General features: G+C 47.7%; 1 non-coding gene and 1 pseudogene across 1 annotated transcript; both read left to right on the top strand.

Moving 5' to 3' along the window:
• The first annotated feature begins 3,610 nt into the window (after positions 1 to 3,610).
• On the top strand, positions 3,611 to 3,774 carry LOC135040008 (U1 spliceosomal RNA). Its single transcript, XR_010233973.1, has one exon. It is a non-coding gene; the product is annotated as a U1 spliceosomal RNA (small nuclear RNA).
• A 151-nt stretch (positions 3,775 to 3,925) lies between these two features.
• Positions 3,926 to 4,080, top strand: LOC135040009 (U1 spliceosomal RNA; annotated as a pseudogene).
• The last annotated feature ends 16,995 nt before the right edge of the window (positions 4,081 to 21,075 follow it).

The following is a 21,075-nucleotide window of genomic DNA, read 5'->3' as shown; positions in this document are numbered from 1 at the left end:
ACACTATGACGACGGTATAAAGAATGAAAAAAAAACCACGGTTAGGTGGTATATATTATAATAATAATACAATTATGGATGGACGGACTGCCTGCCGACTGCCGACACAGAGGTAGCCACAGCCGTGAACTACCGCACTGTACACTGGTTGATAAAGAGATAGTAGTATACTCGTAACAACTTGTATGACACTATGACGACGGTATAAAGAAAGAAAAAAAAATACCACGGTTAGGTGGTATATATTGTAATACAATTATGGATGGACGGACTGCCTGCCGAGTTCCGACTGCCGACACAGAGGTAGCCACAGCCGTGAACTACCGCACTGTACTGTGTCTGCTGCTAATATAGACTGGTTGATAAAGAGATAGTATACAATACATACAACAATATACTACTATACTGGTGGTCAGGCACTGGTCACCACTAGTCACACTGGCAGTGGCACTCCTGCAGCAAAAGTGTGCACTGTTTAATTTTAAATTAATATAATATTATGTACTCCTGGGGGCTCCTGCTATAACAACCTGCAGTGCTCCCCAGTCTCCCCCACAATTATTATAAGCTTTGCCTTTTATACATTGATGTGCAGCACACTGGGCTGAGCTGAGTGCACACAGACTGAGTCACACTGTGTGACTGGCTGCTGCTGTGTATCGTTTTTTTTCAGGCAGAGAACGGATATAGCAGAGAACGGATATATTATATTAAAATAAATAAAAGTTAACTAACAACAACTGCACTGGTCACTGTGGTAAACTCTGTCTGACTCTGCACAATCTCTCTCTCTCTTCTAATCTAATTTCTAATGGAGAGGACGCCAGCCACGTCCTCTCCCTATCAATCTCAATGCACGTGTGAAAATGGCGGCGACGCGCGGCTCCTTATATAGAATCCGAGTCTCGCGAGAATCCGACAGCGTCATGATGACGTTCGGGCGCGCTCGGGTTAACCGAGCAAGGCGGGAGGATCCGAGTCTGCTCGGACCCGTGAAAAAAACATGAAGTTCGTGCGGGTTCGGTTTCAGAGAAACCGAACCCGCTCATCTCTATCAGGAACTGGACTGCGGGTGCTCCTTCCAGCACTTGCAGGGGGCGTGCAAATGGTGGAAGGCGCATGCTCTTCACGTCCAGTGTTGGGAAGGTCAGGCATCGCAACCGACACAATTGGACTCTCCTTGTGGATTTGGGATTTCAAAGAACGCACAGTTCTTTGCGGTGCTTTTGCCAGCTTGAGTCTTTTCAGTTTTCTAGCGAGAGGCTGAGTGCTTCCATCCTCATGTGAAGCTGAACCACTAGCCATGAACATAGGCCAGGGCCTCAGCCGTTCCTTGCCACTCCGTGTGGTAAATGGCATATTGGCAAGTTTACGCTTCTCCTCCGACAATTTTATTTTAGGTTTTGGAGTCCTTTTTTTTCTGATATTTGGTGTTTTGGATTTGACATGCTCTGTACTATGACATTGGGCATCGGCCTTGGCAGACGACGTTGCTGGCATTTCATCGTCTCGGCCATGACTAGTGGCAGCAGCTTCAGCACGAGGTGGAAGTGGATCTTGATCTTTCCCTAATTTTGGAACCTCAACTTTTTTGTTCTCCATATTTTATAGGCAGAACTAAAAGGCACCTCAGGTAAACAATGGAGATGGATGGATTGGATACTAGTATACAATTATGGACGGACTGCCACGGTTAGGTGGTATAAAAAAACCACGGTTAGGTGGTATATATTGTAATACAATTATGGATGGACGGACTGCCTGCCGAGTGCCGACACAGAGGTAGCCACAGCCGTGAACTACCGCACTGTACACTGGTTGATAAAGAGATAGTAGTATACTCGTAACAACTAGTATGACTGACTATGACGGTATAAAGAATGAAAAAAAAACCACGGTTAGGTGGTATATATTGTAATACAATTATGGATGGACGGACTGCCTGCCGAGTTCCGACACAGAGGTAGCCACAGCCGTGAACTACCGCACTGTACACTGGTTGATAAAGAGATAGTAGTATACTCGTAACAACTAGTATGACTGACTATGACGGTATAAAGAATGAAAAAAAAACCACGGTTAGGTGGTATATATTATAATACAATTATGGATGGACGGACTGCCTGCCGACTGCCGACACAGAGGTAGCCACAGCCGTGAACTACCGCACTGTACACTGGTTGATAAAGAGATAGTAGTATACTCGTAACAACTAGTATGACACTATGACGGTATAAAGAATGAAAAAAAAACCACGGTTAGGTGGTATATATTATAATAATACAATTATGGATGGACGGACTGCCTGCCGAGTTCCGACACAGAGGTAGCCACAGCCGTGAACTACCGCACTGTACACTGGTTGATAAAGAAATAGTAGTATACTCGTAACAACTAGTATGACTGACTATGACGGTATAAAGAATGAAAAAAAAACCACGGTTAGGTGGTATATATTGTAATACAATTATGGATGGACGGACTGCCTGCCGAGTTCCGACACAGAGGTAGCCACAGCCGTGAACTACCGCACTGTACACTGGTTGATAAAGAGATAGTAGTATACTCGTAACAACTAGTATGACTGACTATGACGGTATAAAGAATGAAAAAAAACCACGGTTAGGTGGTATATATTATAATACAATTATGGATGGACGGACTGCCTGCCGACTGCCGACACAGAGGTAGCCACAGCCGTGAACTACCGCACTGTACACTGGTTGATAAAGAGATAGTAGTATACTCGTAACAACTAGTATGACACTATGACGGTATAAAGAATGAAAAAAAAACCACGGTTAGGTGGTATATATTATAATAATACAATTATGGATGGACGGACTGCCTGCCGAGTTCCGACACAGAGGTAGCCACAGCCGTGAACTACCGCACTGTACACTGGTTGATAAAGAGATAGTAGTATACTCGTAACAACTAGTATGACTGACTATGACGGTATAAAGAATGAAAAAAAAACCACGGTTAGGTGGTATATATTGTAATACAATTATGGATGGACGGACTGCCTGCCGAGTTCCGACACAGAGGTAGCCACAGCCGTGAACTACCGCACTGTACACTGGTTGATAAAGAGATAGTAGTATACTCGTAACAACTAGTATGACTGACTATGACGGTATAAAGAATGAAAAAAAAACCACGGTTAGGTGGTATATATTGTAATACAATTATGGATGGACGGACTGCCTGCCGAGTTCCGACACAGAGGTAGCCACAGCCGTGAACTACCGCACTGTACACTGGTTGATAAAGAGATAGTAGTATACTCGTAACAACTAGTATGACTGACTATGACGGTATAAAGAATGAAAAAAAAACCACGGTTAGGTGGTATATATTATAATACAATTATGGATGGACGGACTGCCTGCCGACTGCCGACACAGAGGTAGCCACAGCCGTGAACTACCGCACTGTACACTGGTTGATAAAGAGATAGTAGTATACTCGTAACAACTAGTATGACACTATGACGGTATAAAGAATGAAAAAAAAACCACGGTTAGGTTGTGCTGCCTCAGTTGAATCTCCTTTACTTGACAGAGATGTGCCTGAGCAGCGGCCCTCCCCAGCCCTATCCCAAATCATACTTATTTTGCATAGGAGATACCATGGTCATGAAGATTGTTCTCCCAGGGTGAGGTTCATTTATTGCATTCTGGGTATGCTGACCCCTGTGATTTCCCCAAATGTGGGAAACTCGACTGCATTATTTGTGGTAGTGGGGGACTGTGTTTGTGCTTTCCTCTGGTCAGCTCTGGTAAAAGCCAGATTTCTGTGTCTCAGATCTTCCTCTACCTTGTTCTTCTTTCGAGAGTTCTCTTGTGCTGCCTCAGTTGGATCTCCTTCACTTGACAGGGGGGTGCCCGAGCAGCGACCCTCCTCAGCTCTTGCCCAACTCCTACTTACCTGCCAGGTATGATCAGGAAGGTGCTTCTCCCAGGGCAAGGCTCACCCATTGCACTCTGGGTGTGCTGCATCTGCGATTTCCCCAAATGTGGGACACTTGACTGCATAATTTGTGTTTCCTCTGGTCGGCTCTCATATAATTCAGATCTCTTTGTCTCAGGTCTCTAATGCTAATGGCTGATTAGAATAAATGCCGTGCAGCTGCCTTGCTGCACGGCCAGAGAGCAGGTGAATATCTTAATTTCCTAAAGCCTAGCAACGGGGAATGCGGTCCGCCAGTGGCGTCCCCGTTGCTAGGGTCCGTGCGGCTCAGCGCGCCCGGCGTCTAGCGTTGCTAGGGAGCCGGCGGCTGTACGTGCACGGCATCTCTAGTTGCTAGGCGCCGGGCCGCGCAGACCATCAAGCGGACCCCGGCGCCAAACAGTACCCCCCCCTTGAGGAGGGGTCAAGGAACCCCTAAAGCCAGGTTTCTGAGGAAATTCCCGAAAAAATGCCCTCTTGAGCCTCGGGGCATGAAGATCCTTATCCAGGACCCAAGACCTTTCCTCCGGACCATAGCCTTTCCAGTGAACCAGAAAATACAGCCGATCCCGGGACAATTTGGAATCGAGAACCTTCTCTACCAAGAACTCCTGTTGTCCCTGTACATCTACTGGAGATCTACCCTGAGAGATCTTCCGAGGAAATCTACTGGAAGAAACGTATTGTTTCAACAGGGAACAATGAAACGTATTTCCAATCCGGAGAGATCTTGGTAAACGTAACCGAAAGGCAACTGGGTTGACTCTTTTAATAATAAGAAATGGCCCAATAAATTTGGGTCCCAGTCTAGCTGAGGATTGTCGAAGCCTGATGTTGCGAGTCGACAACCACACCCTATCTCCCACCTTAAAAGTGCAAGGACGTCGGAGCCTGTCAGAAAATTTCTTCTCTCGAAAGGCCGCTTTTCTGAGAGCAAGGTGCACCTTTTTCCAAATGGCTCTGAGATGGGAGGTTAAGGTAAGCGAGGAGACTGAGGAATGATGAAAAAAAGAATTAGCTCTGGGGTGAAAACCAAAAACTGAAAAGAATGGAGACTCTTTAGTGGAGGAATGACAAGAATTATTGTAAGCAAATTCAGCCAACGGAAGAAACTCGGACCAATCATTCTGGAGTTTGGCTGAATACAAGCGCAAATATTGTTTCAATGATTGGTTAACTCGTTCGGTTTGCCCGTTGGATTGTGGGTGGTAACCGGATGTTAACGACAATTTCATCTTCAATGAGGCACAAAAACATTTCCAGAATTGTGCGATGAATTGTGGACCCCGATCAGAAACAATATCAGTAGGCAACCCATGAAGCCTGAATACATGGCGGAGAAACAAAACTGCCAACCCTTGGGCAGAAGGCAATCGGGGAAGAGCAATAAAATGAGCCATTTTACTAAAACGGTCCACTACCACCCATATGACTCGGAATCCGGCTGAAAGGGGAAGGTCAACCACAAAATCCATAGAAATATGAGACCATGGCCTGAGAGGAACATTTAAGGGCATAAGTTGCCCGATGGGCAAGGAACGGGGAACCTTATGCTGTGCACAAACCTGACATGAATAAACAAATTCCTTGACGTCTTTAGAAAGACCAGGCCACCATACTGAGCGAGAGACTAACTCCAATGTCTTAGAGACTCCTGGATGCCCTGAAACTTTGTTATCATGGAATTCCGTTAAAACAGTAACTCTCAAAAACTCAGGGACGTAAAGACGACCAGCAGGAGTAATTCTAGGAGCTTGGTGTTGAAGCTGTTTTAACTGGGTAAATAAATCTTGTGTGAGGCCCGCCCAGATGACCGAAGATGGAAGTATGGGGGTAACAGGATTGTTATTGTGAACCGGAAGAAAGCTATGTGACAGGGCATCAGCCTTAGTATTCTTGGAACCAGGCCTGAAAGTGATTATAAATTTGAAACGCGTAAAAAATAATGCCCAACGTGCCTGCCGGGCATTAAGCCGCTTAGCCGATTCAATGTATTGCAGGTTCTTATGGTCAGTCAATACCGAAATAGTATGTTTTGCTCCCTCCAGCCAATGCCTCCACTCCTCGAAAGCCCATTTTACCGCCAGTAACTCCCGATTACCAACGTCATAGTTGGATTCAGCGGAGGAGAATTTCCTGGACATAAAGGCACAAGGATGTAACTCCAGAGACTCCGGATCCTTTTGAGAAAGGATAGCCCCCACTCCAACCTCCAAGGCATCAACCTCCACCACAAAGGGCAATTCCGGATTAGGATGTCTGAGGACTGGAGCCGAGACAAAGGCTTGTTTCAAGGCCCGGAAGGACAACTCAGCTTCATGCGACCAGTTGGTAGGATCCGCTCCTTTCTTTGTCAGAGCTACAATGGGAGCAACCAGGTCAGAAAAAGAATGAATGAACCTCCTATAATAATTCGCAAACCCTAAAAAACGCTTAATTGCTTTTAAATTGGTGGGTTGCGCCCAACTAAGGATGGCCTGGAGTTTCTTTGGTTCCATGGAAAATCCCTGAGGGGAAATTATGTACCCTAAAAAAGATACTTCCGTGACATGAAACTCACACTTCTCCAGCTTGGCATATAAATGATTCTCACATAACTTTTGAAGAACCAGACGCACCTGGGTAACATGTTGTTCCATTGATTTAGAAAAAATCAGGATGTCGTCTAAGTAAACGACCACGAATTTCCCTAGGAAGTCACGGAGCACATCGTTAATGAGGTCTTGAAAAACTGCCGGAGCATTGGACAGGCCGAACGGCATCACCAGGTATTCGTAGTGACCCGACTGAGTACTGAAGGCCGTTTTCCACTCATCTCCAGATTTAATTCGGATGAGGTTGTACGCTCCTCTAAGGTCAATTTTAGAAAAAATCACAGCAGAACGTAACTGATCAAAGAGTACAGAAATCAACGGCAAAGGATAGGTGTTTTTAACTGAGATCTTATTCAGGGCTCTAAAATCAATGCAAGGTCTAAGCGAGCCATCCTTTTTCTCCACAAAGAAGAAGCCTGCACTTAAAGGAGATTTTGATGGTCTAATAAATCCTTTCTCAAGGCTCTCCTTTACATAATCATTCATAGCCGCAGTTTCTGGCCCGGATAATGCATATAATCTTCCCTTTGGCAATGCGGCACCAGGAATTAACTCAATAGCACAATCATAAGGCCGATGGGGAGGCAGAATGTCCGCATTGCCTTTGGAGAAAACATCAGCAAACTCCTGGTATTCCACCGGAATGAGTTCTGGAATGATAGCTGCTACTCTGACTGGAAACGTGATACATTCCTTATCACAAAAAGTACCCCAATGTGAAATCTCCCCCGACCGCCAATCAATGGTGGGATTATGAAAGGCCAGCCAAGGGTGACCCAGAACAACTGGAACTGCTGGGCAATATGTAAGAAAGAACTCGATTTTCTCGGAATGTAGAGCTCCTACTGTAAGTAGTGCAGGGGGTGTACGGAGAGAAATAATCCCATTAGACAGCGGACTCCCATCTAAGCCATGCATGGTGACACACCTACCCAAAGGTAACTGAGGAATGCCTAAGGCCTTAGCCCAAGTTAAATCCATAAAGTTTCCTGCAGCTCCACTGTCAACAAAAGCCGACACCGAAGAACTGAGGCTGCCAAAGGAAACTTTAACTGGGACTAAAAGGGAGTTATTCGAGGAGATAAGCTGCAGACCTAGGTGAACCCCCTCACAATTCACCTGGTCAAAGCGTTTCCCGACTTGTTCGGACAATTACGAGCAAAATGTCCCTTACCCCCACAGTACAGACAAAGACCAGAATTTTGCCTTCTGGCTCTTTCTTCAGGAGACAGCCGGGAGAGACCCATCTGCATGGTCTCCTCTACGTCTTCAGGAATGGAATTTACACACGGACTTGACCTTACAGGTGCTCCTTTTTCAGCCCTCCGCTCTCTGAGACGACGATCAATCTTAATAGAAAGCTCCATGAGTTTATCGAGAGTCTCAGGAGCGGGGTACTGAAGGAGACTGTCTTTTATAGACTCTGATAAGCCGAGGCGAAACTGACTGCGCAGGGCTGGGTCATTCCAGCCACAGTCGTTCGACCAACGGCGAAACTCCGTACAATAAACCTCTGCAGGATTTCTACCCTGTCTGAGAGCGCGCAACTGACTTTCAGCGGACGCCTCTCTATCAGGGTCATCATACAAGAGCCCTAAAGACTCAAAAAAAGCGTCAACTGACAACAATGCCGGATCCTCTGCTCTTAAACCAAATGCCCAGGTCTGAGGATCCCCCTGGAGCAAAGAAATAATAAACCCGACCCGCTGAGATTCAGTACCCGAGGAAGTCGGTCTTAAACGAAAATAAAGTTTACAGGATTCTTTAAAATTAAAAAACTCTTTTCTATCACCAGAAAAACGGTCAGGCAAATGCATCTTTGGTTCAGGGACTACCCTTGGGGAAGCTCGCAAAAGATCTTCCTGCGACTTCACCCGAAGAGAAAGATCCTGAACCATCTGAGTAAGTTCTTGAATCTGGCTGACTAAGAGCTGACCAGGATTTGGCACTAAACCTGTTGGATTCATGAGGCCGATAAACTCTCACAAAACTGAATGAGAAAAAATTAAACCCCGTTTAATTTTAAGTTTTGGTATGGCCGGTAATAATGTTATGATTCCAGCACTCTGGTCAGAGAAGATCTTATGGCAAGGACTGGAGCACTGGAACGGAATGCTGGGGAAGGGAGCAGGACAGGAAAATAGCCCCTGGCGCCCTAACTCTGTTGTCTCACCCGTGTTGTCAGAAATCCCCTGCGAGACTATGGTTTCTTGAGCCCTTGGCAGCCGCGTTTGAAGGGCGGATTATGTCTGCCCAACTTCGATGCCCCCCGGTCTTAATGAGAGACAAAGGGAAACCCGAGACAGGGTGATAACAAGAGGCCCTCTAACTAAACAACCAGGCCAGGGGCTAAGCAAACTCAAAACTATAATATGTGCGGAGAAACCGCCAGGAAAAAGGACAACCAAAATATCCACTTGTCCAATTCTCCTACCCGGCACCGCCAAGTACCAGAGAGGACTTGTGGAAGCGGAACCCTCCGCAAATGCTCCAAACACAAAATATAAAAGGTAAAGCGGCTGAGCCGCAACACACGGCAGAGCCGCAACTCACGAACACCACTTGATATAAAACGGTGATCAGTCAGGACTCCAGGGAACCAAACGACCTCTTGGGATGAGATGACAACTCCCGAATACCGGACTTCTGCGGACTGGAATGACCGGATACAGCAGGACTGGAAACAGACTCTCAGCAAACAAAGGCAGCATGCAGGAAGCTATTACCGGCGTCTGTGAGAAGCCCTGGGAGTGTATTTAACAAGGAGTCCTCCAATCAGCTGCTAAAGGCTGATTAGAATAAATGCCGTGCAGCTGCCTTGCTGCACGGCCAGAGAGCAGGTGAATATCTTAATTTCCTAAAGCCTAGCAACGGGGAACGCGGTCCGCCAGTGGCGTCCCCGTTGCTAGGGTCCGTGCGGCTCAGCGCGCCCGGCGTCTAGCGTTGCTAGGGAGCCGGCGGCTGTACGTGCACGGCGTCTCTAGTTGCTAGGCGCCGGGCCGCGCAGACCATCAAGCGGACCCCGGCGCCTAACAGTATGACTCCCAAAAACAACAACCGCGTCATTGGGACCAACTGCGATTTTGTCAAGTTTAGGAGCCAACCATGTTGTTGAAGAACTGTCAGGGAGAGTAGATGTTTTGCACCAACTGGTCCCTGGATCTCGCCTTTATCAGGAGATCATCCAAGTACGGCATAATTGTGACTCCTTGCTTGCGAAGGAGAACCATCATTTCCGCCATCACCCTGGTGAAAATCCTCGGAGCCGTGGACAGACCAAACGGCAACGTCTGAAATTGGTAATGACAATCCTGAATTGCAAACCTCAGGTAGCTTGATGCAGTGGCTAAACGGGAACATGTAATTAGGCATCCTTATGTCTACCAAAACCATGAAATCTCCTTCCTCCGGACTGGAGATCCCTACCCTGAGAGATTCCATCTTGAAATTGAATTTCTTTAGGTAGAAATTGAGGGATTTCAGATTTAAGATTGGTCTGACTGAGCCGTCCGGCTTCGGGAGCACGAAGAGGCTTGAATAAAAACCTTCTCCCTGCTGACTAAGGCCGATTTGAACAATCGGTGAGGGGGAACGTCTTGAAACCCCAGTTTGTACCCTTGTGACACTATTTGTAAAACCCACGAGTCCAGGTCCAAATTAATCCAGAACTGACTGAAGTGTTTTAGACGTGCCCCCACTGGTGTGGGCTCCTGCAAGAGAGCCCCAGCGTCATGCAGTGGATTTGGCAGAAGCAGAGGACGATCTCTGCTCCTGCGATCTTGAAGAGGCTACAGACCTCTTCCCTCTTCTCCTTCCTCTACCTGCAAAGAAAGGGGAATCTTAACTTCTTGCATATCTATTGGGACAAAATGACTGCGTTAGACAATGATGCGTCTTCATCCGTTGAGAGGGAACATAGGGCAAGAAGGTTGACTTACCTGCGGGAGCTGCCGAGATCAAATTAACTAGGCAGTCACCAAACAAGGCTTCACCTTCATAGGGAAGAGACTCCCTTTCTTCTTGGAGTCAGCATCAGCATTCCCTTGGTGAATCCACAATGCCCTCCTATCCGAGACTGCCATGAAATTGGCCCGTGAACTCAAGAGTCCTATATCCCTTGCAGTCGTAAGTATGCTGCAGTGTCCTTGATATGATCCAACGTAAGGAGTATCCCATCTCTCCAAGATATCTATATCGGAAGACAAGGTATTCGACCAATTCTTGAATACTACTACTCACCCATGCGCATGTAATGGCAGGTCTAAGTAATGTACCCGTGGTTACATAACTAGAAATAATGTAGCTTCCTGCATACGATCCGCTGGATTTGTGACAGGGCCCCGTGCAGAACAGGGGGTGACTCCCACTTTATTCTGTCCGCAGCAGGAAATGAATAAACAATCGGAAACCTTTTGGGGATTTGAAGCCATCTTGTCGAGCTGGCCCAGACTTTCTCAAACAGAGATGGAGAAACGTTACATCAGCTTTCATTATATATCTATATATACATACATATAGACCCCTTTGTCAGGAACAGCAGGGTCCTCAGTGATGTTAATATGTCCTTAATATCCACAATCATGTACTGAATGCTCCTTGCCAATATTGGATCTAATCAGGAAATATTATGGTCGACATAGGAATCAGTATCCGAGTCAGTATCAGTGTGTAGTAACATTTTTGCGGGCCTGAGGGAAAAGAAGCATAGCCATGAACATCACATCTATTCTCTACGTCTGTGTCTGGGACACAGATTTATCCAACCTCACTCTGATATTATTGAAACTTTCACCCAGTCAGTTATTGGTGGTGCCAACAGGGCCACCATCATATGTCTGCATTCCTAATATAGTTTCCTCTTGGGAAAAACATTCAGCCACCGACATGTTGACACACATGTACCAAGTACCCACAGACACATCGGCTTATGGGGGATAGACCTACAGTAAATCTGTCAGAGGGACAGAGAGGATTTTTCAGCTCACAACCCAGCGCCAAAAGTACACAGTCTGGGAAATAATAAACTCTATAGTGATAGACTTGTAACGCTCTATAGATGTGCTGGTGAGGTGAGGAAGAAGCCCCGCCGCTGTAATGGCACGCTTCTGTCCCGCTCAGAAACAAATAATTAATTACGCTGGCGGGGTAAGGACAGTGCCCAGGCACTAATGTCCACTTTTGCCAGCCTTTTGTGAGGAATTTATGCTGCCCAGGGTGCCCCCCCCCACCCACCCACATGCCCTGCACCCTGCAGTGCCTGTGTTTGTGTGGAAGCATGGCGCACAGCATTCCGCTCGCTGCGTGGTACCTCAGAATGCCATCACTGGAGAAGAAGTCTTCTGTTCTTCTGCTACTCGCCTGTCTTCTGACTTCTGGCTCTGTAAGGGGGTGATGGCAGGCTACGGGAGTGGGCATCTAGGCGTACCCAGCGATCAGCACCCTCAGGAGCTAATGGTGTCCTGTCAGCCAGAAGCAGAGCCATTGAACTCACTAGAAGTTGGTCATACTTCTCTCCCCTAAGTTCCACGAAGCAGGGAGACTGTTGCCAGCAGCCTCCCTGAAAATAAGAAAAACTAACATAAGTCTTTTCAGAGAAACTCAGTAGAGCTCCCCTGTAGTGCATCCAGTCTCACTGGGCACAATTCTAAAACTGGAGTCTGGAGGAGGGGTATAGAGGGAGGAGACAGTTCACACCCTTTGAAAGTCTTAAAGTGCCCATGTCTCCTGCGGATCCCGTCTATACCCCATGGTTCTTAATGTGATCCCAGCATCCTCTAGGACGTATGAGAAAACAAATAACGCACATACGAGGAGGAGAGAACAAAGGAAGCTATAAGGAGGGGAGGGGAGGGGAGGGGAGGGGGGGGGGAGGTAAGGTAGTAAAGGGATATTGGATAAACTACAACCTTATACATATTCATTAATGTACCAGTAGTTAGAAGTAGAAGAGCTCTAACAGAAACCACAAAGCTTATCTAAAGCCACACCACACTGGATATGCCCAATCTCATTTGATCTTTGAAGCAAAGCAGTATTGGACTTTGTTACTACCAAGCAGTCTCCCATCCATGTATTATCAGATTCTTTAGGTGTTTTTAAACTACCAACACCCTTTTCTTGGTACTGTACATTTAATTTTTACACATATTCTTTTATGTACCAGAAGTTAGAAGTAGAAGAGCTCTAACAGAAACCACGAGCTCATCTACAGCCACAGCACACTGGATTTGCCCAATCTCTCCTGATCATGGAAGCTGAGCAGTGTTGGTCCTGGTTTTAGTACTTGGATGGGAGACCACCAGGAAATACCAGGAGCTGTGTGTATTTTTACAAAACCAACACCGTTCTCTTGATGCATTCCATTTTGAAACATTGGGGCAGATCTATTAAGCCTGGGGAACTGATAAAGTGCAAGGTGATAAAGTACCAGCCAGTCAGCTCCTAACTGTCATTTTTCAAACCCAGCCTGTGACATGGCAATTAGGAGCTGATTGGCTGGTACTTTATCACCATGCAAATTATCATTTCACCAGGTTTAATAAATCGTCCGCTTATTCATTTATGTACGAGTAGTTAGAAGTAGAACTCTAACAGAAACCACTAAGCTCATCTACAGCCACACCACACTGTATATGCCCAATATCACCTGATCTTAGGCCTGGTTTGTTCTTGGATGTGAGACCACCTGGGAATACCAGGTGCTGTAGGTAGTTTTATACTACCAACACCGTTCTCTTGATGCATTCTATTTTGAAACTTATTCATTGATGTAGAAGTTAGAAACAGCAAAAATCATCTACAGCCGCATCACACTGGATATGTCCAATCCAGTGGCGTAACTAGAAATTTTTCTCCCCCAAGCCAAAAAATTCTTCGGCGCCCCCCCCCCCCCCCTTCATGCTCCATAATTGGGAGCAAGAAAGGGATAAATATGCGTGCGCCTAAGGCGCGCGCGTCAAAAAAGGGGCGTGGTTTTGTTGGAGTGGGCGTGGTTTCGCATAAAGGGGCGTGGCATTGCAGGAAAAGACTACCTTATACCCCAGTTTTGCAACCTGCACGCCCATACGTTTGCCACCACAGGAAAGAAAAATAATCCTGATTCATGCCCCTTACATTATTTGTCATTTTTCCTCCTTATAGTAATGCCCAGTATACATTATGCCACATACTGCAATGGCCCTTAGACATTATGCCGCACACAATAATGCACGACACAATATGCACACACTGTAATGCCCCCGACACATTATGCCACACACCGTAATGTCTGTGACACATTATGCCACACACCGTAATGCCTGTGACACATTATGACAGGAATCGCAATGCCCGTTATACATTATGCTTCACACTGCAATGCCCCTGATACATTATAGCACATACAATGTCTGTGACACATTATGACACACACCGCAATGTCCGTGATACATTATGCCACACACTGCAATGCCCAATACATTATAGCACATACAATGCCTGTGACACATTATGCCACACACTGCAATGACCTTGAGACATTATACCACAATGCCCGTGATATAGTATACCATACACCGTAATGCCTGTGACACATACCGCAATGCCCTGCCCGTTATACCCTATGCCACACATCGCAATGCCCGTTATGTATTATGCCACACTGCAATGACCCTGAGACATTATACCACATACCACAATGCCCGTGATATAGTATACCACACACCGTAATGCCTGACACATTATGACACACACCGCAATGTCCGTGATACATTATGCCACACACTGCAATGACCCTGAGACATTATACCACATATCACAATGCCCGCGATATAGTATACCATACACCGTAATGCCTGCGACACATTATGACACACACCGCAATGTCCGTGATACATTATGCCACACACCGTAATGCCCATTACACATTAAGTCCTACAGTAAGGCTTCTAATTACTTTTCAATTACCTGCTCGTTGTCAGGGGTTTCATGCACTGGGTGTCATGCTCGTTGCCAGGGGTTTCATGCTCTTGGTTCCATGCACGGTGCCAGGGGTTTTCATGCTCAGGGTGTCATGCTCGTTGCCAGGGGTTTCATGCACTGGGTGTCATGCTCGTTGCCAGGTGTTTCATGCACTGGGTGTCATGCTCGTTGCCAGATGTTTCATGCACTGGGTGTCATGCTCGTTGCTAGGAGGTAGTCCTTGTTGCTAGGGCTGTGCTCCCAGTGCCACATATGTCCCCAGTGCCAGATATTCCCCCACGGTGCCAGGTACTTACATGCCCCAGTGCCAAATATAGTCGTCCCCCCCATGTGCCAGGTACACATATGCCCCCAGTGCCAGATATTCCCCCCCAGTGCCATATATGCCCCCAGTGCCATATATTCCCCCCGTGCCATATATGCCCCCAGTGCCAGATACCCCCCCCAGTGCCATATATGCCCCCAGTGCCAGATATTCCCCCCCAGTGCCATATATGCCCCAGTGCCAGATATCCCCCCCAGTGCCAGATATGCCCCCAGTGCCAGATATTCCCCCTAGTGCCAGAAATGCCCCAGTGCCAGATATTCCTCCCTCCCCCCCCCCGTGCCATATATGCCCCCAGTGCCAGATATTTACCCCCCCCCCCCCGCCGTCGCTTTTTGGAGGGACACGGAGAGCACAGCTCGTCTCTCCTGTGTCCCTCCTGCTGCATCATCTCCGGCGGCCGCGGGTCTAATAGGGGGAAGTGCTGGTTCGTGAGCCAATTAGAGCTCACGGACGGCACTTCCCCCTATTAGACCCGCGGCCGCCGGAGATGATGCAGCAGGAGGGACACAGGGAGGCGCGCTGTGTGCCCTCCGTGTCCCTCCAAAAAGCGGCGGAGGGAAGGAGACTGCAGACTGACATGCGGACGCTCGTCCGCATGTCAGTTTGCTGTAAATCAGTGGCGCCCCCGCAGCCCCTCGCCCCCAAGCCACCGCGAGGACTGCGGGGGCAGTAGTTACGCCACTGGTCCAATCTCATCTGATGATGGAAGCTAAGCAGTGTTGTGCCTGGTTTGTTTTTGGATTTCAAGTCCTGCCTTCTGGTTTGGCCACGGCACCTCGGATATTCACCAAGGTCATGGCCGTGATGACGACCCTTCACCATCAGAGAATCAGGATCCTGCCAAATCTGGACGACTTGCTGATCCTGGTGAACTCCCAAGAGGTTCTCCACAGTTATCTGGAACTGGCGGTCCAATTCCTAAAAGTCCACGGGTGGCTCATCAACTGAAAAAAGTCCTCGCTGGTCCCTGCTCGGAACATTGTGCACCTAGGGGCACTGCTGGACACACACAGCCAACAATTGTTTCTGTCTCCAGAGAAAGTCCTGAAAATTCAGGACAGTATCGTCCTCTCTCGCCCAAGAGTGTTGATACACATGGCGATGCAAGTACTAGACCTCATGGTGTCGGCTTTCGATATGGTAGAGTACGCTCAATTTCATTACCGCCCTCTGCAGAGGTTAATCCTCTCCAAGTGGGACGGCCTGCCTCATCGGATGATGTCTCAAATGATCTCCTTGACTCCGGAGGTTCGTCTGACACTGAGCTGGAGGCTACAGGTCCAACAGTTGAGCAGGGACCATCCCTTCTGGATCTCCAACTGTGTCCTCCTGACAATGGATGCCAGTCTTTTGGGCTGGGCCATGGTGTTGGAGCAACACTTTCTCCAGGGTCAGTGGACCAGGGAGGAATCTCTCCTCCTGATATACATTCTGGAATTGCAGGCAGTGTTCAATTAATTGACACTGGCCCTGCCTCTAGTACAGAACAGGCCTGTTCAAGTACAATCTGACAACGCCACCACGGTAGTGTACACAAATCATCAAGGCGGCACTCGAAACTGCATGGCAAAGCTGGAAGTATCAAAAATCCTCCGTTGGGTAGAAAGTCATCTGACAGCAATATCGGCAGTGTTCATTTCCGGAGTCCTCAACTAGGAAGCGGATTTCCTCAGTCGTCAGGACGTTCACGCTGGAGAGTGGAGAGGCCGCAGCAGAAATGTCTGCACTGGTGTCAGTAGGTGACTGAGGCAGGGATGACTGGGAGATAGTGGGTGACAGGGAGATAGTGGGTTACTGAGGGAGGGGTGATAGGAAGGGGTTGGGTAAGTATGGGAAGAAAGTGGGTGACAGGTATAATAAATGACTAAGGCAGGGGTGATAGGGAGATAGTGGATGACTGTGGCAGGGGTGACAGGGACAGTAAGAGACTGAGGCAGGGGTGACAGGGATAGTGGCTGACTGAGGCAGGGGTGACTGGGAGATAGTGGGTGACTGAGGCAGGGTTGACAGGGATAGTGGGTGACTGAAGCAGGGGTGATAGGGTGACAGTGGGTGACTAAAGCAGGGGTGACTGGTATAGTGGGTGACTGAGGCAGGGATCGCAGATATAGTGGTTGACTGAGGCAGCGGTGACTGGGAGATAGTGGGTAACTGAGGCAGGGGTGACAGGGAAAGTGTGTGACTCAGGCAGGGGTGATAGGGAGATAGTGGGCTGCATATCTCTGCCTCACTGCAGCAGCACATTCCTGCTTCAATGACAGCAGCACATTGCTACCTCACTTATAGCAGCACATCCCTGCCTCGCTGACAGCAGCACATCCCTGCCTCGCTGACAGCAGCACATCCCTGCCTCGCTGACAGCAGCACATCCCTGCTTCGCTGACAGCAGCACATCCCTGCTTCGCTGACAGCAGCACATCCCTGCCTCGCTGACAGCAGCACATCCCTGTCTCGCTGACAGCAGCACAGCACTGCTTCGCTGACAGCAGCACATCACTGCTTCACTACCAGCAGCACATCCCTGCCTCACTGGCAGCAGCACATCCCTGCCTTACTGACAGCTGTATATTCAGACCTGATCCCTGCTGTGCATATTCACACAACAGGAGATCAGGTCTGAAGTGCGTGTGTGCTGGTGCCGCAGTGCACCGGCACATGCCAGAGATGCGATCAGCATCTCTGCCCAGTGAGCGCCTCTGCCTGATTGACAGGCAGAGGCGGTCACTAGGCAGGAGGAGTCGGGCCAGCGGCGTTGTGCCGCCATTTTGGGGGCACAGTCAGGACAACGCAGACATGACCGGACCGTATGGGGGCGGGCCGTGACGGCTGCGTGACCCGGACAGCAACGGGCCTGATTTACTAAAATCTCAGATAAATTTTATGGCATTTATGTGCAGTCTAGTTTGCACAGTTGATAGAGTGTTGATCTTGCACTATCAATGTAAGCCTCACATAGGTTTGATACACATGTAAGTTTGGTTTTATTTTACTACATTGTGGTTTGTGGCTCTATACCATGTAATGCATGTCTTTTAACAGTAGTCAAGTCTTCCAATGTGCTTGTTTGTGAAACCCAATAGATAGCTTTATTTTATTTTGTTTCTTCAAATATTGAATGCATATGTCTTATAACTTTTTTTTTTTCAATATACAGGTTGAGTATCTGTATATACATTTTTATTATAAGATTTTCAATGACACAAGTACATCCAAGTTGCAGATTATGGATTGTGAAGGACAAATCAACCATATAAACAATTTAAGCAATTTAAATTGCATGCAGGTAGTAGAATATCAAACTCCTTGGATGAGAGTTGGTCGTAATAAACTAGGATAGAAAAGAATAAAGTAGAAAATAAGATTTTGAACCTACCGGTAAATCTTTTTCTCGTAGTCCGTAGAGGATGCTGGGGACTCCGTAAGGACCATGGGGATAGACGGGCTCCACAGGAGACATGGGCACTTTAAGAAAGACTTTAGTTCTGGGTGTGCACTGGCTCCTCCCTCTATGCCACAGTTAGAGAAACTGTGCCCAGAGGAGACGGACAGTATGAGGAAAGGATTTTGTTAATCCAGGGCAAGATTCATACCAGCCACACCAATCACACCGTATAACTTGTGATAAACTACCCAGTTATCAGTATGAAAAAACAACATAGCATCAGTGCAGGACCGATGCAAATATAACATAACCCTTATTGAAGCAATAACTATATACAAGTATTGCAGAAGTAGTCCGCACTTGGGACGGGCGCCCAGCATCCTCTACGGACTACGAGAAAAAGATTTACCAGTAGGTTTAAAATCTTATTTTCTCTAACGTCCTAGAGAATGCTGGGGACTCCGTAAGGACCATGGGGATTATACCAATGCTCCAAAACGGGCGGGAGAGTGCGGATGACTCTGCAGCACCGATTGAGCAAACATGAGTTCCTCCTCAGCCAGGGTATCAAACTTATAGTATTTTGCAAAGGTGTGTGAACCCGACCAAGTAGCAGCTTGACACAGCTGTAGTGCCGAGACCCCTCGGGCAGCCGCCCAAGAAGAGCCCACTTTCCTCGTGGAATGGGCCTTGACCGATTTCAGTAACTGCAATCCAGCCATAGAATGCGCTTGCTGAATCGTGTTACAAATCCGGCGAGCAATAGCCTGCTTTGAAGCAGGGGCACCAATCTTGTTGGTTGCATACAGGACAAACAGCGCTTCAGTTTTCCTGACTCTAGCCGTCCTGGCCACGTAAATTTTCAAAGCCCTAACCACGTCAAGTAACTCGGAATCCTCCAAGTCACGCGTAGCCACAGGCACCACAATAGGTTGGTTCATATGAAAAGATGAGACCACTTTTGGTAGGAATTGAGGACGGGTCTGCAATTCCGCTCTATCCACATGGAATACCAAATATGGGCTTTTATGTGACAAAGCCGCTAATTCCGACACTCGCCTAGCCGAAGCCAAGGCTAATAACATGACCACCTTCCATGTGAGATATTTTAACTCCACTGTTTTAAGTGGTTCAAACCAGTGTAATTTTAGAAAACTTAACACCACGTTAAGGTCCCAAGGTGCCACCGGAGGCACAAAAGGAGGCTGAATATGCAGCACTCCTTTTACAAAAGTCTGATTTTCTGGAAGAGAAGCCAATTCTTTTTGAAAGAAAATGGATAAGGCTGAAATCTGGACCTTAATAGAGCCTAATTTTAGGCCCAAATTCACTCCAGTTTGTAGGAAGTGAAGGAAACGGCCCAGATGGAATTCTTCCGTAGGAGCATTCCTGGCCTCACACCAAGAAACATAATTTCGCCATATACGGTGTAATGTTTTAACGTTACATCCTTCCTAGCCTTTATCAGCGTAGGGATGACCTCAACCGGAATGCTAGGATCCGGCATTCAACCGCCATGCCGTCAAACGCAGCCGCGGAAAGTCTTGGAACAGACAGGGCCCCTGATGCAACAGGTCCTGTCTTAGAGGGAGAGGCCACAGATCTTCTGTGAGCATTTCCTGCAGATCCGGATACCAGGTCCTCCGTGGCCAATCTGGAACAATGAGGATTGTTCTCACTCCTCTTTGTCTTATTATCCTCAACACCTTGGGTATGAGAGGAAGAGGAGGAAATACATAGACCGACCGGAACACCCACGGTGTCACTAGGGCGTCTACAGCTACTGCCTGAGGGTCTCTTGACCTTGCGCAATACCTCTGTAGCTTTTTGTTGAGCCGGGACGGCATCATGTCTATCTGTGGCAGTTCCCACCGACTTGTAATCTGTGCAAAGACTTCCTGATGAAATCCCCACTCTCCCGGATGTAGGTCGTGTCTGCTGAGGATGTCTGCTTCCCAGTTGTCCACTCCCGGAATGAACACTGCTGACAGTGCGCTTGCGTGATTCTCCACCCAGCGAAGAATTCTGGTGGCTTGTGCCATCGCCACTCTGCTTCTTGTGCCGCCTTGGCGGTTTACATGAGCCACTGCGGTGACGTTGTCTGACTGGATCAGAACCGGTTGGTCGCAAAGTAAGGTCTCCGCTTGACGTAGGGCATTGTATATGGCCCTTAGTTCCAGGATGTTGATGTGAAGACAAGTCTCTTGACTTGACCAAAGACCTTGGAAATTTCTTCCCTGTGTGACTGCTCCCCAACCTTGGAGGCTTGCGTCTGTGGTCACCAGGATCCAGCCCTGAATGCTGAATCTGCGTCCCTCGAGAAGGTGAGCACTCTGCAGCCACCACAAGAGTGATACCCTGACCCTGGGGGACAGGGTGATCAACCAATGCATCTGTAAATGTGACCCGGACCACTTGTCCAGTAGGTCCCATTGGAAAGTCCTTGCATGGAACCTGCCGAATGGAATGGCCTCGTATGATGCCACCATCTTTCCCAGGACTCGAGTGCAGTGATGCACTGACACAAGTTTTGGTTTCAATAGGTTCCTGACAAGAGTCATGAGTTCCTGGGCCTTTTCTATCAGGAGATAAACCCTCTTCTGGTCTGTGTCCAGAATCATGCCCAAGAAAGACAGACGAGTAGTAGGAATCAACTGCGACTTCGGGATATTGAGAATCCAGCCGTGTTGCTGTAACACTTTCAGTGAAAGTGATACGCTGTTCAGCAACTGCTCTCTTGATCTCGCTTTTATGAGATCGCCCAAGTACGGGATAATTGTGACACCTTGCTTGCACAGGAGCACCATCATTTCCGCCATTACCTTGGTGAAAATTCTCAGTGCCATGGAGAGACCAAA

The sequence above is a fragment of the Pseudophryne corroboree genome, unplaced genomic scaffold (assembly GCF_028390025.1).
Source record: "Pseudophryne corroboree isolate aPseCor3 unplaced genomic scaffold, aPseCor3.hap2 scaffold_722, whole genome shotgun sequence".
Taxonomy (NCBI): Eukaryota; Metazoa; Chordata; class Amphibia; order Anura; family Myobatrachidae; genus Pseudophryne; species Pseudophryne corroboree.
The sequence above is the reverse complement of the archived record's forward strand: the minus strand, read 5'-3'. Positions and strand labels throughout refer to the sequence as shown.